Raw genomic sequence first — 18,952 nt, 5'->3', positions numbered from 1 at the left:
GCATTACCAAAGGATTCAGCAATAATATTCCCCTTCTTTGCTTATCACCAAATTAGAATTATTCTGGCCACCTAATGTGTTTACAGAAGCGAGGGGAGAATAGCAGCACCGCTTAGAAATGCAATTGCTTTTTCTCATGAAAGGCTGCAGAATAATTACAAGCTAAATACCGAGGACATTTTAAAAAGAGGATGGCAGGGCATGTTAGGGGTGTAATGTACTATATAATGCAACAAACTATATGGCTAAAAGATCAATTTTCTCTGAAACTGTAGCTATAAATAAATGCTGTGAAAACAAACATTAGAATCAAATAAGAGAGCTGTCGAGAGTTTGTAATGTAAACTTTGTTTTGATATGCCTTCTGGCTTCAGACCTAAATCAGCAATTCACTGAACATAAAACAGGTGACATTCCCCCTCCCCTGAAAGCTCTGAGCGCCAGAAATTCCATATTAAGCAAAATTAAACAAAATCTTCAGGTTTGTCTATGTTATCCAATTCTTTGCACACCTCAAATCAGGTCCTCCCTTAAAGAGGGCACGTATTGCGGTGAGATCCGGCAAACCGACACCCTGTGTTTTGGGTGGGTAAGATTGGTCAGCCACAACACCTGATTGTTAGGTCCCTCAAAGCTGGGTGAAATCTAGCCAATGGGACGCAGTCCAAATGGTTCGAGGGACCTATTTATGCCCATGCACATGACCCAGAGCTTCCTCTTTCGGTGCGTGCATTCAGAACACCCACCCACCTCTCCCTACTTTTAGGGCTTTGCGCTTGACCTTGCTATGCCGTTGTGTGTTGTCTGTCGTTGGGACAGGGGCACGGCAGGAATTTTCCCCACTTGGCTGATTGGCTGTTGCCATTTGGGTTTCGCCTGCCACGTAGCAAACTGTCACAACTTGTAAGGTTGCGGATAGACTCTGGTTCAGGTGATAAGGATGGGAGAACGCTCTCACCATCCCTATGTGAAGGGTATTCCATTAAAGGAATCGAGGGACTCGATGGTTTGGTCAACCCCTCAGAGGGGGTTGTGCCCGTGCCCGAGTCCAGGGGGACATTTGGGTGGCAGATTTAGTCCGTTCCCGGCTTTCCACTTTCCAGATGTTCACCCTTGGCTGACCTATGCTGGTGCCCTGGGTCAGTGCTACCTGCATGGCGGGGAGCTAGTCGAACCAGAGCCTATGCAACCAGCCACTTTCTGTAATCAATAAAGTTGTGGCCTAAATTCTGCCAAAAACCAAACCAAAAATTTGAGTCATGTGTGAATTTATTTAAGGGGGGAGGTTTCAGGGTCTGAACCCGCAATTAGGGCTAAGCCCGAAGCACTCACAGAGTTCTGCTTTCTCTTTCACATACAGGAAACATCAGCTGCTGTTTTTAATTAACTTGTAATTCCCCAACAAACTATACAGTGAGCTCAAACCAGCATGCCTGATCCACGCGAGGGCTGTCCAGTTCCTTTTTGGTGCTTAGGATGGCCACATGTCCTACTTTGCAGAGGACAATCCTCTTTTTGCAGGAGTTCTCTGTTTGAAGATGAAGAAGTATAAGAAGAGAGAGCAGGAAGGACCTTGAACCTGTCCATCTATGGTTAGCATAAAAGAAGTACATTGGCTCCCAGTATGTTTCCAAGCACAATTCAAAGTGTTAGTGCTAACCTTGAAAGCCCTGAATGGCCTCGACCCAGTATACCTGAAGGAATGTCTCCACCCCGATCGTTCAGCCCTGAGGTTCAGCTCTGAGGGTCTTCTGGTGATTCCTTCACTGCGAAAAGTGAAATTACAGGAACCAGGCAGAGGGCCTTTTCAGTAGTCGCACCCATCCTGTGGAATGCCCTCCAGTCAGATGTCAAGGAGATAAATAACTATACAGCCTTTTGAAGACACAGAGAAGTTTTTAATGGATGATCTTTGATTGCGTTTTTACTATTTTTCTTGGGAGCTGCTCAGAGTGGCTGGGACAACCCAGTCAGATGTGCAGCATATAAATAATGTATTATTATTATTATTATTATTATTATTATTATTATTATTATGCATCTGGACAGCCAACAGAACAGGTGCACAGGTCACCTTCCACACTATGGCATTTCTCTTTAAAACTTAGTCCTTATTTCTACGTCTGCATCTAGGCACAAAAGTTAACATATGCAAAGTTATGCAAATCTGTGCTGTCAGCGCTGCCCGAGGTCCCAGCTCACAGAAGACCAACGCTGCTTCGTTGTTTAGTATAAAAGTCTTTATTGAAGTTCAGTTCACTTCCACAGCCGCAGCGTGCAGCACTACGTCTCAAACTTTAGACCGCCGAAGCTCCGTCTGAATCTCCCCCCCCCCCGACACCAGTTTAAGACTCTAGCCTTGCTCCACCTCTTCCTCTGTTCCTTCCTCCTCTGGGTCCGCCTGCCCGTCGGGGTCTCGCCCTTCCTAGACTCTTCTGACGCTGAGTCCCCTGACTCTTCCCCCTCCCTCCGTCGGGCTTTAGGACCTGGCTCCCAATCCGGGTTTTCTGCTGTCCCGCGCTCCTGCACATTTGAACTTGGCGCGCACGCCCAGCCTCCCACTTTCCTTCTGACCGTTACACTGCTGTCACTACTCCCTCCTTCGGGGAGGCTAGCTGGACCTGACCTCCCCTCCGTTCCCCCACTCTCCGATGGAGGCGTGGTCAGCCCTGACTCATCTTCTCTCCCCGCTGGAGGAGACGCTGGTCCTGACACATGGGACTCTTCCCCCCCACTACGCTCTGGTGGGGAAGCTGGTCCTGATCCCCCGCTGCTTCTTTGGGAGTCCCCTCTGGCCCCCTGTTTCTGGTGCGTCCCCCCTGGGACCCCCCCTTGCCCTGACCATCGGCGCCCCCTTCTGGGAATCTTCTGATTCGCTGGAGAAGCTCATGGAATCTCTTGGGTCACTGTGATATTCCCCTACGCTCCCCTCGGATTCCTCTCCTTCGCTCTCTATTTCCTCTCTCCCCTGTGCTTCTGCTCCTGAGCCTCTGACATGTGCCTTCTTTTGCTCTTGTTTTTGTGCGTCACTACTGTCTCCAGGATTGGAGCCCCACTGAACTCATGGCCCTCAAGTTCATCTTTGAAGACTCATTCACTAGCACCTACAACTTTCCACAGACCCAAGAAGCTGAAAACTGTTGCATGTGCCCATTTGTCCATTTCTGCTATCTTGAACTGGCAGATATTTAGGGATTTGAGCATTGTGGTGAAAGCCCAATCCATTCTAAATTGGTCTTGCCCTTTCAAAGGAAGCCAGCAAAGCTTTTGCACAGAACCTCATCCCACAGCAGCAGTTTCTAAAGTTAGCTATTCTTTGTATGAAATGGTGCTTCTTTCTTGTCTATTCTCAACATTCTGCCTATCAATTTTAATGAGTGGCCTGAAATACTAATATAATGAGACACAGAGAGAGATAGAGAGAAATCTCTTTCTCCTCCGTAAGCTCTTCATACTATCGATAAATTTATAAACTGCTATAGAGTACTCCTTAATCATCTTCCCCTCCAAACTAAAAAAAAAAATTGCAAACACTTTATTACACTTCCCTTGTAGTTAAGATGCTCAAAGTGGATAGTATCATTATACAGCTGAGTCACCAGGTGGCGCTAAAGTTAGCTGTACCTCTATAGAGTCAGGAGTTCCCTGGGCTATTATGGTCTTGTTTAAGAGAGACAAGGGACGCGGGTGGCGCTGTGGGTAAAACCTCAGTGCCTAGGACTTGCCGATCATCAGGTCAGTGGTTCGAATCCCCGCGGCGGGGTGAGCTCCTGTTGCTCGGTCCCAGCGCCTGCCAACCTAGCAGTTCGAAAGCACCCCCGGGTGCAAGTAGATAAATAGGGACCGTTTACTAGCGGGAAGGTAAACAGTGTTTCCGTGTGCTGCGCTGGCTCGCCAGATGCAGCTTGTCACGCTGGCCACGTGACCCGGAAGTGTCTTCGGACAGCACTGGCCCCCGGCCTCTTAAGCGAGATGGGCGTGCAACCCCAGAGTCGGACACGACTGGCCCGTACGGGCAGGGGTACCTTTACCTTTACTAAGAGAGACAACAATGGTCTCATCCAGCTTCCCGACGGGTGGGTCTTCCCATGGCATGCACCATCCCTCGTCATCTCAGTTGCTCTTTTCTGTCTTTCCCAGGAAACAATCCTGAGGCGAGGCGACCAGAATTGAATCCCAAAATGTGACTGCATCGTATTTCATATATCTGAAACATTTATATTCAGCCATTCCACCTGAAAGGGTGTGTGTGTGTGTGTGAGCAAGATGTCCAACCACAGTCTCAAGTTATAACATGCTCAAATAAATCACATTTAACAGAGCTAAATAAAAAAACAAACAAACCCTGCAAACTGACAGTCCGGCATAAAAGCAATAGAACAAGAGAAATAGCACTAAAAGAATACTGCCAGTTTTATTTCCTAATAATTCCCAACATTTACTTTGCCTTTTTCACTGCCACCTCACACCAAGTTGACGTTTTCATTGAGCTATCCATTGCCCCCCCCCCCCCCGATCTCTGTCCTTCCTGGTTAGTCACAACAATATCAAATCTCATATGGGTATATACATGATATCAGAGCACTGATACTATTTTTTTAAAAAAATTGCTCTGGTATGAACTTCACTGTGCCCTTACAAACAAATTACCAGCGGACGTATGAAACCCTGTAGCAATACCTTTCCAGTTGGCCCTTGGCATGGAACAAGTGGTATTACCAGGAAATTATCACTTGGCAGTGCTAGCCAAGACATTTTGTTGCCTGAAGTGAGGCACAGCTGGCACAGCCTCCCTGCTATAGCAAACAATATTGCTTCACTTTTCCTGCCTTTATATATTCTTTCACTCACCATGGTGTCACTGGAAGCAGGACACTTCACTCTGCAACAAGGTGTCAGTAGTCTTCTACTGGTGACTGAACAACCTGAATTTAGCTTCCAGGGACCTCCTAACTATATTTTCCAGTGTTGTTGCTGTTGCGCAGTATTTGCCACCTGAGGCAGCTGCCTCGCGTTTCCTAATGATAGGGCCGGTCTGGCTCAGGTTTAAATCCCTGCTCAGGAACTATAGCATGGCCTAACTTACTTTACAGGGTTGCTCTAAAGATAAAAGGGAAAGAAACCATGTGTGCGTGAACAGCTTGGGAGAAAAATGGGGTATGAAGAACAGTAAAATAATAATTAATTATTCTGTGTTATCCCCTTTTTATGAAATGGATTTTCCATTGTGTGTTAAACTCTCCAAGCAAACAAGCTCTGATGCTCGCAGCTTACCATGCTCTACCACAATGGCTCTCATCCGGTAGGGCTCCCCAAACTTGGAAACACTCTGGCTGTTCTGGACTACAATTCCCATCATCCCTGACCAATGGTCTTGCTAGCTAGGGATGATGGGAGTTGTAGTCCAACAGCAGCTGAAGACCTAAGTTCAGGAAACCCTGCTCTACACAGATAACCGTAGCTCCTGCACAGTGTGCTTTTTCTGCCCCCTGCTGCAGCCAATAATTGAGCCTAGGGGGTGAAACACACTCTTAATCCTAGGGCTAGTTAGTCAGATCAGATGACTCAGCTGTTACAGCTAAACCTGGAATACGACCCACTGTCTGGCTTAACGTAATCAGCCATTTAAATTTAGAACTGAGCTAAAGGCTCGGATAAAAATTGGCTGTCTATGAATTGTTTTAAAATTTAGGTAAGTCTCTGGAACTCAAAAACAAATGGCTAAAAGCTCAAGATTGTGTAACTTCCCTAATTTAGCTTAAAAATGAAAGTAGACAGGTAGATTTTAAGAGATACCTGTCCACACACCCTCTACGTTTAGTTTCATGGTGTGGCTTTGCATCAAGGTTACAAACTCTCATTTTGATAAGGTCTTTCAAGCCCTGCTTCCAACAACCATCCAGGACCCACCTGGGCACCCATTACTACCTGGAGCAAAGAAATCTCCTCCTTTGTGCTTCTGGATCTTCTCAAGTCTCCTTCCACCTGTCTTTTTACACTAACTCTCTTATTCATGCACTTTCTTGCAAGTTTATTATACTTTTTTGGACACCGTCTGTCAGGGAATCAGGAGCAGGAGCACTGGGGAGAGAGGATTGGGAGAGCGAAGGGGAAGAATCTGAGGGCAGCGTAGGGGAGTATGACAGTGGCCCGAGAGATTCCATGAGCTTCTCCAGCGAATCAGAAGATTCCCAGAAGGGGGCGCCGATGGTCAGGGCAAGGGGGGTCCCAGGGGGGACGCACCAGAAACAAGGAGCCAGAGGGGAACCCCAAAGCAGCAGTGGAGGATCGGGACCAGTTTCCCCACCAGAGCATAGTGGGGGGGAGGAGTCACATGTGTCAGGGCCAGCGTCTCCTCCAGAGAGGGAGTCAGGGCTGACCACGCCTCCATCGGAGAGTGGGGGAACGGAAGGGAGGTCAGTTGCAGCTAGCCCCCCCGAAGGGGGAAGCAGTGGCAGCAGCAGTGAAACGGTCAGGAGGAAAGCTGCTGGCTGGGCGCGCGCGCCAAGTTCAAATGTGCAGGCGCGCGGAACAGCAGGAGACCCGGGTGGGGAACCAGCTCCTAAAGCCCGCCGGAGGGAGGGAGAAGGCTCAGGGGAATCAGCGGGAGAAGAGGCTAGAAAGGGCGGAACCCCGGCGGGCAGGCGGACCCAGAGGAGGAAGGAGCAGCGGAGAAGGTGGAGCAAGGCTAGGATCTTAAATTGGTGTCAGGGGGGAGGAGACTCAGACGGAGCATCAGTGGTCTGACACTTTAGACGTGGGGCTGCGCGCTGCGGCTCTGGAAGTGAAACTGAACTTCAATAAAGACTTTTATACTTAACAACGAAGCAGCGTTGGTCCTTTGTGAGCTGGGACCTAGGGCAGCCCTGACAGTATGCTCCGTCTCTAATAAAAACCTCGCAGCGTGAGTTGGTGCAGCGAGGGGCAAGACTTGGTGTTTTGCGAGCTCACGAAGATAGGCAAAGATGACTACAGAGAGCCAGGTGAAAGAACTGCAAGAAGCAGTCACGACGCTTTACGCAGAAGTAGCTGCATCCAGGAAAAGAGAAGAAGAAGCAGTAGCGCTCTGCCGGGATCTGCAGGCCAGGTGGGACCGTTGGGGCAAAGAGGGGCTGCCAGGACCCAAACCGGAGGGAGTTGGCCTCGGGAAGAGGGGGGGCAGCCTAGTAGCCCACTTTGATGGGAACCTGAAGCAATACCCTAACTTCAGAGCTGACGTGGTTTACGCGCTCAATTTGCTTCGGAAAGACTTTAGAGATGAGGAAGAGAAGGTGGGCTTCATAATCACTCATTTGCATGGGGAAGCAAAAGCGTGGCTGCGGAATTTGTGGCGCGAAAAAGACCCCGCCCTCAAAGATTCCGATGCATTTATCAAAGCTATGGACGCTTGCTTTAAATCTACGGTAGATGTAGATATTGCTCGGAGGGAAATGCATGGACTACAGCAAGGGAAAGCGACGGTGAGGCAATATCACTCGCGCTTTTTTGCCTTACTGAACGTGCTGGGCTGGGAGAAGGACTCTATTGCTGTCAGAGACCTGTTCTGGGAGGGGCTAAGTGGAGAGGTGAAAGATGAGCTGGCAAGAGGGGAACGACCCCAAAGTACCCAAGAAGTTGCCCAAAGAGCGTTGGCAATTGGTGTGCGCCTGGAAGGACGCCCTTGGAGCAGGGAGGAAGGACGTAAGGCAAGCACCCCAGCCAGGACAACCCCTTTCTTTCCCAGAGAGGCGGGGCGGGCGCTGTCCATGCCTCCTTTGGGAAGGGGAGAAGAGCCGATGGAGATTGGTGGGGCCAGGGCTCAGACTGCCAGCAGAGCCCAAACACCGGGAGCAGTCAAGGGGAAGGCTCCTAGAGGGACCAGGAAGTGTTACATCTGCGACAGTGCACAGCACATGGCCAAAGAGTGTCCCCAGAGGCTCCAGAAGCACACTGCAGCCTCAGCAACAGTAAAGGGAACAGGTGAGCAGCCGAAACAGCTGCAGGGGGAAGAAGAAGCCTGGTTGGAAACAGAGCCACTGGGGCCCAACCAGGCAAGTCAGTGAAGCAGTCCCCAGAGATTTTACAGCCCACAGACCCCCTCCCACCCGAACCAGTGGTGCAACTCACCGCATCGCTCCAGTTGCCCAATGGGCACACCATGCAAGTACCAATAACCATTGACTCTGGGAGCAACGCAGACTTTATTGGAGTGGACTTTATCAAGCAACATCGCATAGCACTCATGCCAGCCACGATGCCCCTAAACGTCGTCACGGTCGATGGCAGGAAGCTACTGGGAGGAGAGGTGGTACAGCAAACACCACCGATGGTGATGCAAATTGGAAACCACCGCGAAGTCATCAGCTTCAACGTCACCCACCTGTCGGACACGCCCATAGTGTTGGGTATGAGTTGGCTGGATAGGCACAGCCCGGCATTGGCATGGTACCAGCGGCAGTTGACCTTCTGCTCCTCCTACTGCGCAGAACACTGCATCCAGACCCGCCAGGAGGAGGAGGGGCAAGAGGATGAACCGCAGCTACACCTAGGCATGGTGCAAGCGGTACCCAACAAGTACAAGGAGTTTTTGGAGGTCTTCTGCGAGAGGGAAGCGGATAAGCTGCCTCCCCACAGGCCTTACGACTGCAAGATTGACCTCCTGCCGGGAGCGACGCTGCCGACTGGGAAACTGTATTCCATGTCTGAAGATGAACTGCAGGAACTCAGGGAGTTCATAGATCACAACTTGCAGCGGGGGTTCATCCAAGAATCTAAAGCAGTGGGGGGCAGTCCCGTGTTTTTCGTGAAGAAGAAGGACACGCCCCAACGGAGACTCATAGTTGATTATAGGACCATAAATTCCAAAACAAAGCCCGCAGCATTCCCCATGCCCAAGATCGACGACCTGCTCGCGACGGTGAGGAAGGGACGGATCTTCACCAAGTTGGATCTACGAGGGGCGTACAACCTTATACGCATGCGGGAGGGCGATGAGTGGAAGACAGCCATGTTTACACCTTTAGGCACCTATGAATATCGCGTAATGCCTTTTGGTCTGCAAAATGGCTCCCATACCTTCCAAGCTTTCATGCATCACGTGTTAGCGGGACTCCTTTACAAGAAGTGCGTCTGCTTCCTGGACGACATCCTGATCTTCTCGGAATCGCAGGAGGCTCACGAGAGGGACGTCAAGGAGGTCCTGCAGAGGCTACGGGAGCACAGACTTTACGCCAAATTAGAGAAGTGCCAGTTCGACATGACGGAGGTGGATTTTCTGGGCTACAAGCTGTCCGACAAGGGACTCGCCATGGACAGCGCCAAGGTCCGCGCGGTGTTGGACTGGAAGAGCCCGCGCAATCGGAAGAAGGTCCAGAAGTTCGTCGGCTTCGCCAACTTTTATCGCAAGTTCATCAAAGGGTTCGCGAAGGAGACGGCGGCCATCACGGACACCCTCAGCTCCAAGAAGAAGAAGTTCACCTGGACGGACCAGGCGGAGCAGTCCTTTCGGAGACTCAAGCGTCTCTTCGCGTCCGAAGAACAGCTGCTACATGTAAACCCCAGCAGACCAATGAGGGTTGAGACGGACGCCTCAGACAGAGCGGTGGGGGCCGTCCTGTTGCAGCCAGATCCGCAAGGGGAATGGAGGCCGTGCGCATTCTACTCCAGGAAACTCAGCAAGGCGGAACAGAACTACACCATCTGGGACAGGGAGTTGCTGGCCATTCATGCAGCTTTCAAGGCGTGGCGGCACTTCCTCGTTGGAGCCAGACACACAGTGCAAGTCCGCACGGACCATAAGAACCTGGAGTACTGGCGCACGGCGCGGTTCCTGAACCAGAGACACATCCGCTGGGCGGAGTTCTTTGCGGATTTCGATTTCCGGATAGAATACATCCCGGGAGACAACAACGTCATGGCGGATGCACTATCCAGGAAGCCGCAGTATCTCGAGGAAGCGGCGCCGGTGGCGGCCAAGCACATTTTCGCACCGAAAGCGTGGGCGTGCGCTTCAGCTGCCGTGGACCTGGACGCGGTGCGTCGAGCGCTGCAGACGGATTCGTTCGCACAATCCAAGATGGAGGAGGTGCGAAAAGGCACAGCGAAGGACGACGAGTTCCAGATACGAGATGGACTGCTCATCCGCAAAGGGGCTCTCTACGTGCCCGGAGACGACCTCCGCGCGAAAGTCTTGCAGCAGCTACACGACGCGCCCAGCGCTGGGCACTTCGGCAAGGACAAAACGGCGGAATTAGTAACCAGAGACTTTTGGTGGCCCAAGGTGAGGGGAGAAGTCGCGGATTACGTCTCCAGGTGTGACACCTGCCAAAGGGCCAAGCCAGTACACAGGAAGCCGGCGGGTCTACTAGAACCCCTACAGACGCCGCTCGAACCATGGGAGAGAGTGGCCCTGGACTTTGTCACAGATCTGCCCAGCTCGCGAGGCAAAACAGCGGTGCTCGTGGTCGTAGACATGTTCACCAAGATGGCGCACTTCATTCCGTGCGCGAAGGTGGCCACAGCGGAACAGACCGCCAAGCTGTTCATAAACCACGTGTTCAAAGCTCACGGCTTGCCGCGGTCCATCCTGTCCGACCGGGGTCGCCAATTCGTCTCGAGCTTCTGGCAGAAGCTGCTGGGCATCCTGAACGTCAAGATCAACTTAGCGTCGGCACGACACCCGCAGACCAACGGACAAGCGGAGAGGGTCAACGCCATCATGCAGCAGTACCTGCGATGCTACGCCAATCAACAACCCTCGACCTGGGTGGACTACCTACCGCTGGCCGAGTTTGCCTACAACAACACGAAGCACGGGTCTACGGGAGTGACACCGTTCTTCGCCAATAATGGGCGGCATCCCAGAACTTTCCCGGGGTTAGAGACGAAGGGGGAGGGGGAGCCAAGGGGAGCAGAGCACTTAGCAGCAGAGTTACAGGAGGTCCACGAGCAACTCCGAAGGCAATTGGAACTGGCGAAACACGCCTACAAAATGCAGGCAGACAAGCACAGGAGGGTCAGGGAGGACATCCAGGTGGGGGACTGGGTCTGGTTAGCAGCCCAGGCAGTGCCGGCCAGGACGCTAGCTAAGAGGAAGCTCAAGCACAAGCAGCTGGGACCTTACCAGGTCGCGGCACAAATCAATCCAGTGGCCTTCCGGTTGACACTCCCGGAGGGCTCCAGAATGCACCCAGTCTTTCATAGGTCAGTGCTCACACCCTACAGGGAACCCCACAGGTTTCAGGCGACAGGGAACGCGCCAGACACACTTAGTGAATCTCCGAAGAGGGAGGGGTCACGGAGGGCGACGCCACTCAACGAGGTCACGGAGATTTTGGACTCGAGGTGGGGGGAAGAGGGGGTGGAATACCTCCTCGCCAGGGAAGGTACCCCAGCCAGTGCCAACAGGTGGGTACCGTGCTATGCCGTGGAGGAGCACTATCTTAAAGATGAGTTCCATGCACTCTTCCCACACAGACCTATGCCGGCAGAGTTTTTCGACGACTGGCTCTTCACACCCACACTGTCAGCCAGTACGTTCCAGGGTTTTTCATCAGCTGAAGAGATGACGCCGGACACTAGCTCCTCGGAGGGGTCTCTCTCGGGGTTTGCCACTGACCGCTCCTATTGGTGGGACACTCAACCGGAGGTGGGGTGGCGCAGGGAGCTGCTGCGGGGACCTTTGCAAGCAGTCTCACCAGAGGTACCCGGGGGAGGGGAGGACATGGACGTGTTGGGGGAGGATCCTGGATTCGAGCACATCAGCAGAGAGATGGAAGCAGAGGAAATCGACGTCGACGAGCCCGTTGCGGTTGGGCCGGATCCAGTGGACCGGCTACACACCAGGGGGGAAGGATGGTATCCCGCACTCACACCCACAGGACTGGAGCACCCGGAACCCACACCCGAAGAGGGGGAGGGGGGAAGGGGGGGCTTCGAGGGGGGGATGGATGTCAGGGAATCAGGAGCAGGAGCACTGGGGAGAGAGGATTGGGAGAGCGAAGGGGAAGAATCTGAGGGCAGCGTAGGGGAGTATGACAGTGGCCCGAGAGATTCCATGAGCTTCTCCAGCGAATCAGAAGATTCCCAGAAGGGGGCGCCGATGGTCAGGGCAAGGGGGGTCCCAGGGGGGACGCACCAGAAACAAGGAGCCAGAGGGGAACCCCAAAGCAGCAGTGGAGGATCGGGACCAGTTTCCCCACCAGAGCATAGTGGGGGGGAGGAGTCACATGTGTCAGGGCCAGCGTCTCCTCCAGAGAGGGAGTCAGGGCTGACCACGCCTCCATCGGAGAGTGGGGGAACGGAAGGGAGGTCAGTTGCAGCTAGCCCCCCCGAAGGGGGAAGCAGTGGCAGCAGCAGTGAAACGGTCAGGAGGAAAGCTGCTGGCTGGGCGCGCGCGCCAAGTTCAAATGTGCAGGCGCGCGGAACAGCAGGAGACCCGGGTGGGGAACCAGCTCCTAAAGCCCGCCGGAGGGAGGGAGAAGGCTCAGGGGAATCAGCGGGAGAAGAGGCTAGAAAGGGCGGAACCCCGGCGGGCAGGCGGACCCAGAGGAGGAAGGAGCAGCGGAGAAGGTGGAGCAAGGCTAGGATCTTAAATTGGTGTCAGGGGGGAGGAGACTCAGACGGAGCATCAGTGGTCTGACACTTTAGACGTGGGGCTGCGCGCTGCGGCTCTGGAAGTGAAACTGAACTTCAATAAAGACTTTTATACTTAACAACGAAGCAGCGTTGGTCCTTTGTGAGCTGGGACCTAGGGCAGCCCTGACACCGTCCAAGTCTTTTTAACTTGCTGATGCGTCCGCCCCCGTCCCCCAAAAACGATTTAAGTATTATTATTACTACCACCATTAACTAACAACCAGCAATTTAAGTTGGGCCTGCAAATACACTGGCAGCTTATGCAGCTGGTACATAAGTTGTGTTATTTGCTCCAATAACTTGGAACCCACAAGAAACCAGGCAGCTGCATTCTTCACAAGCCAAAGCTTCCAAGCTATCTTCAAAGGCAGCCCCACATAGAGTGAATTACAGTAGCCAAGCATGAATGTAATAGTGTCAAGAACGATTGCGGCTAAGTCCACTTTCTCTTCCATTCTTAAGGAAATCAGCCCTGAGTGCTCACTGGAAGGACAGACTGTGAAGCTGAGGCTCCAATACTTTGGCCACCTCATGAGAAGAGAAGACTCCCTGGAAAAGACCCTGATGTTGGGAAAGATGGAGGGCACAAGGAGAAGGGGACGATGGAGCACGAGATGGTTGGAAAGTGTTCTCGAAGCTACCAGCATGAGTTTGACCAAACTGTGGGAGGCAGTGGAAGACAGGAGTGCCTGGCGTGCTCTGGTCCATGGGGTCATGAAGAGTCGGACACGACTAAACAACTAAACAACAACAACAACAACCACTTTCTCTAGATGGGGGCACAGCTAGGGAAGCCCTGATAGCACTGAGTGCAGTAGAACTCTCAAGCTAGACTTTCGGGGGCCATGAAACTCCATCCAAGATCGGTTCCACACCTCCATGAAGATCAGCTTCCCGACTCTACCATACCTCCGTCTTAATTTAAGATACCTACCAGATGTCCTCCCAATATATCTGATTTAAACAGATTCATTCTGAATCAAACACCTGTCATCACCAAGGGTAGATTGTTCACTGTTTAAGTAGGCAATCATCTTAGATTGCATAATCCAGTGATATACGTTCACATGTAAAGCAGCCTTGAAAAACCAATCACAAATATAATAATTGAATCAACTGAGCCTGCATACTGCAGCAATCATACCATGGCAGCTATACAGTGTCAGTTTACACACTGAAGCTATCTCATCTATCTAATGCATGTACATAGTGAAAACCATATGGCACCTTCTGATGCCAATATTTCTCCCAGTTTTCATCTAACCTAAATGCCCCTATCTCCAGTATGATTTTTACTTTCACCACCAAGAGCTTTCAGGTTTTAGGCTTTAAGGGACTGAGAGCTTTCAAGCCATCTGCCCTGAAAAGACAGGTGTTCCCCTTCCATTTAGTTCATATTATTGTATATTACTGTTCGTCATTATTAAATGTATGATCACCACTTGGTCATCATTGGAATAGCAGGGGGAATTTGCATTCTAAAACAAGATACCTCATATAACTCACAAACCTTGAGAGGCAACATAATACACAATTTCAATGCAAAGGTATAAAAGGCAGTGTGGCTTTTCAAAGAACAAACTGAATTCCATGCGAAAAAAGAATCTGCACTCAAAGAATTGCACAACCGACATTTAATATTTCTCCTTCAACCCCTCTTTCAGAAACTTTCTTTGTATGACCTCAACACCATTCCTCCATTCACAAGAGTCTCCTTACCCTTTTGAGAAGACAATGTGAGTTCCACCAAGAAATGTTGCTTGTTTCCAATCTTTGAAAGAGTTACGACTTCCTTTCTCCCACCGGCCGCCTTTTAGCAAGCACCATGAATAGCATGTGTTCCTTCGGCAGTCGAGACAGATATGTAAGGGGAAGGGCACCAGAGGAAAGTCGCAAAGGCATGTCTTGACAGAATAGTGGAGGCCTGTGCCAGCGGCAATATCAGGCCGTGCCAGATTCCAGGCGCTGTGTTGATCTAGCACCTGTTATGGTTTGTACACATTTGACAATCAGCTGTTCGGCTAATATTAACCAATGAAACGTCTGTTTTAAAAAATGGGGAAGTCAGTGCCTCTGCACAGAGAAACAGATTTGTATAGATGCACAAAGATAAGCACATTTTTTAAAAAAAGTTTACATCCATATTGTTTCAACTTAAACTACAGATGGTCATTTAAAATGGGCAACATTAGTAATGGGTGAACTCTGCTAGCTCAAATTGGAATCAAAAGTTAAGCTGTCTTCTGAGAGCACCCTCCCAGTTCAAGCATACCTCCCAGTTCAACTGCTGCATTTCTCCCCTGCCCCCATCACTCCACAACTTCTGCACACTAATCACAACTCACCCAGAGGCATGCAAAGGCTTTTGAAAAGGATCTCTAGGAAACAACATTAACAACTTATTTCATTTGCAAATTGTTTCCCTTGATATATTATGGAGTGATTTAAAATATAATAAAAACATATACGTATAAAAATATTGCATGTATAAAAACAATTCTTTAAAATAACCAGATTACACACACACACACACACACACACACACACACACACACACACAACTTACTATAACAACAACAACTTACTTTAAATCCAGTACATGCATCAATTGAGATTAAAGCTCTCCATTTAGAAGGTTGTCTTTAGCAAGAACCAAATTCCAGTGAGCAGGTGTCACCACACTAAAGGCCTGATTCTGACATGAAGTACGGATTCTGCCCCCCAAAAGTAATGGTCAAATCAGTATGGTGCACAGGCAAAATAGGGTTCAATAGGATGTTGTACATGGCTCAGCAACCTATACAATGTTGATCCAACAAGTGACATGTCCCATTGAGTCCCTTTATATGGATTTGGGGCAGGCGCAACTTCAGTTTCGAAAGCAAACGGGAACTCCTTCTGGTGGGCTGAACCTGAGCTATGTGTTTGTGGCTCCCTGACCTATGTGATAACAACAGTGGTTCCAAACCAGAGTGAGAGAACAGACTATGGGCAGGCATTGGCAGCTCAGGATTGAAAGAAAGGCTGGAATGGGAACCAAGGGTGAAGTGGGTGATGCTACAAGGGTCTATGCTGCCTGGACTCTTGCTGGTATTTGGTTTCTCATCTGTATCTCCTCCCAGGGTGGCTTCTCTGTTTCTCAAGGACATGGCACAGCCCATCCCAACTCGCAAGGCCTCTTCCAGGAGTCACCAGGCAGCTCCTCCTATGCCCACCGCTGCACCCTGTGCTGGTCTGACCAGACCCTTCAGGATGTCTTCTCATGACCTCTGATAAAATGGTATCTGCGGGATGGCCTCTCCTGCAGAACAGAGCAATCTGTTGGGTATGTAGTCTCTGAATTACTTACACACAACATACCTCAAGGCAGCTCCTAAACCCTGGGAGCAAGGGCACATTGTTGATCTCTTCCCAAATTCCAGTTCCTTCTCATTCCTCCAAGATTTGGTTCCCACTGGTTTTGGAAAAGGCTACCCCTACTTACCCACAAATATGGATGTAGGAAGTTCTGACATATACTTGTCACAAACAGCTCTGTTTCTGTTCTGCTGCCTTTCAGTTTCTGCCAAATACTACGTCTCACTGTCCGCAATTTAACTTACCTTTGTAAGGGAAATGTCATGTAAAGGAAATGTCAAAACTATGTAAACAAACAAACCCTTGATTAGTTGTGTAGCATTTGTGAACTTAGGAACAACAACAATTATGTGAACTAGTACACATAACATTTGCTTGATGGATTTCCATACCTGACCTCAGATCAACATGCAAACTACAGGGATTTCTGCTTCCCTCTATGTTTTTGTCAAAATTCTCCATCATCCATAGCCATGAGCAAGCTCCACTGAACTGAAAGGGTCTCACTTCTGCGCAGATATGTCCAGGATTTCACTGTAAAAGAACAACAGCATGCCTGCAGTGAAGGAAAGATTCAGTTGCATTATATTCCCTCTATTCCTCTCCATTATTTCACATTTCATTTCCCATGGTGTTGCCATTCTGTATTGTTGTAGTTCACAAATTTTTCTTTCTATTTTTGACATTTTTGGTTCCAGTGAGCTTGGAAGCAGGTCAACAGGTTGTTGAGAAAGCTGGTGTTGAAAATCCAAGGTCTGTGGAGGGGACTGAATGGAAGAACGGGATCCTTTTCATTTGCTACATTCATTTACAAGTCAAGGTTCGCCATATTTCAAACAGTGAAAATATATATATTCCAGATATATCCGGGAAATTCCGGACACGTGGCAACCCTAAGTGTACCAATGGCCACTTGACAAATAATTTGATGGTAACCTTTAAAAACCGTATCTATACAATCTATACAACTGATTTGGTGAAGGATATTTCCTCCATAGGCACTATTACAGAAATGGTCTGGGAAGATTGTTGCTCAATGGTTTTTAAATAAGGAACATAGGAAACTTCCTTATACCTACTTGGGTATGTTAACCCAGGAGAAGAGGAGACAGAGGTGATCTTCAAATATCTAAAGGGCTGTAACATGGAAGATGAAGCGCACTTGTTTTCTCCTGCTCCAGAGAGTAGGACCCAAACCAATAGATTCAAGCTACATGAAAAGAGATTCCGACTAAGCATCAGGAAGAACTTTCTGACTATAAGAGCTGTTCAACAGTGGAATGGACTCCAGTGGAAGCTGGTGGACTCTTCTTCATTGGAGGTTTTTGAGCAGAGGTTGGATGGCCATCTGCCATGGATGCAGGACTAGAGTCCCAACTCTTCAATTCTATGATTCTATGAAATATAGTAGAACATAAGTTGTTGTTTCTACTCTTTTATGTGTGTTGAATGCTCTGTCACCAGTTGCATTTGATGTGGGTATGTTAAAAGAAAAAAGAATTGTCTCTACATGTGGAAATGTGACACTCGAAAGCACTAATAACAAGCTTGTAAGATGCAGTGGGAGAATTAGATGATATAAAGTCTTTACTGTTGACAAAACGCAGAAAGTGTCACAATTCATCTTCAAAAGCAACAGAATCAATGTCCTCTGAGTACATAGCCAGTAATTTTTGGATGTTGTCGTTGTCGTCTTGACTTGCCTCATCAATGTGCTTTACAAAAAGCACCTGGAATTAGTCCAAAATTGATTTGAATAGGCTTTTTTTTTAGGTGCGCAACTGGAAATTGTGTTAAATTTCCACAATTAATTTTTGTTTCCCTTGTAAATCAGGCTATCTTTTTTTGTCTTCAACTTCATCAGAAAGCCTTTTCTTTTTCCTTAAACATTCCTCGCCTGTGTCTTCATCAGGACTGACTAAATATCCTGTTAAAGGAAATGGTTCCTTTTCGATTGACAGAAAATCACTTCTTACTTCAACAACTAAAGCAAATTCTACAACCATCAATAAGTGATCATCTTTCAGCTGTAGTGATTTGCTAACAGAATTCATCATTTGCAGCAAATGATTCCACAAAACTGTAAGGACAGCATTTTTACATTCCTCAAACCTTTTTGCCAATTTCCCCCCTTAAACCTTTGCAAGTCTTTTCATTTTCTGCTGCAGTGCTATCACGGAGGGCATTCTTAATCTCATTGTAACTCTCTTTGAAAACCAAAATGGTTTTGGCTCTTGCAGACCACCTCAAATCCAGTACTAGCCTTGCTCAGAGTAGGTCCATTGAAATTAATGAACATGATTAACTTAGGTCAGCTAATTTCAATGGGTTTGCTCTATAGCATTGGATACAATCCTTCGTTGCCAGTAAGCTATGATACATGGAATCACTGCTAGTCTTTTACCAACATGCCAGGAAAAGACCAGCAACCCAGAAGCAAATGTCTCTAGCCCCAGTGATGTAATATTAGGAAATCCGCTTGGTGTTTTATGTGTTCCATTTCACCATCATTTTCAGTCCAGGGTTTACAAAAAGTTGAAAGGCACACAGCATCCTTGGCTGGTCAATACGAAATACACTGAGATCCATCTCCAAGGAAAGCGTGGCGGTTCCCTCACTGTCAGAAGTGAGGTCTTAGGGAACCATGAGGAGGGCCTTCTTGGTAGTGGTGCCCGCCCTGTGGAATACCATCCTGTCAGATGTCAAGGAGATAAGGACCTATCTGACTTTTAGAAGACATCTGAAGGAAGTTTTTAATGTTTGAAGTTTTACTGGGTTTGATGTTTGAATTTACTGGAAGCTGCCCAAAGTGGCTGGGGCAACCCAGACAGATGACAGAGTTGTCATCATCACCACCACCACCACATGTCCCAGCATTGGGCAAGAGGGAAGAAGTCTCATTTCTTTTCTCTCCTCCCCTCTTAGCATAATTTTGCTATCTTCTTAATTCCATCAGCTTTTAACTAGGTAAACCGATTCA

At 49.1% G+C, this 18,952-nt stretch overlaps 1 protein-coding gene across 1 annotated transcript in view; it reads right to left on the bottom strand.

Annotated features, from left to right (window-relative positions):
- Positions 1–14,448, bottom strand: part of ARPP21 (cAMP regulated phosphoprotein 21) — a 255,503-nt gene extending 241,055 nt beyond the window's left edge. The window contains exon 1 of the mRNA XM_053359483.1: positions 14,335–14,448. The gene's annotated coding sequence lies outside the window, so the exon portion shown is untranslated. The remainder of the gene's footprint in view (positions 1–14,334) is intronic.
- Between the last annotated feature and the right edge of the window lie 4,504 nt (positions 14,449–18,952).

Source organism: Podarcis raffonei, chromosome 12 (genome assembly GCF_027172205.1).
Source record: "Podarcis raffonei isolate rPodRaf1 chromosome 12, rPodRaf1.pri, whole genome shotgun sequence".
In the NCBI taxonomy this organism is placed as follows: domain Eukaryota; kingdom Metazoa; phylum Chordata; class Lepidosauria; order Squamata; family Lacertidae; genus Podarcis; species Podarcis raffonei.
The sequence above is the reverse complement of the archived record's forward strand: the minus strand, read 5'-3'. Positions and strand labels throughout refer to the sequence as shown.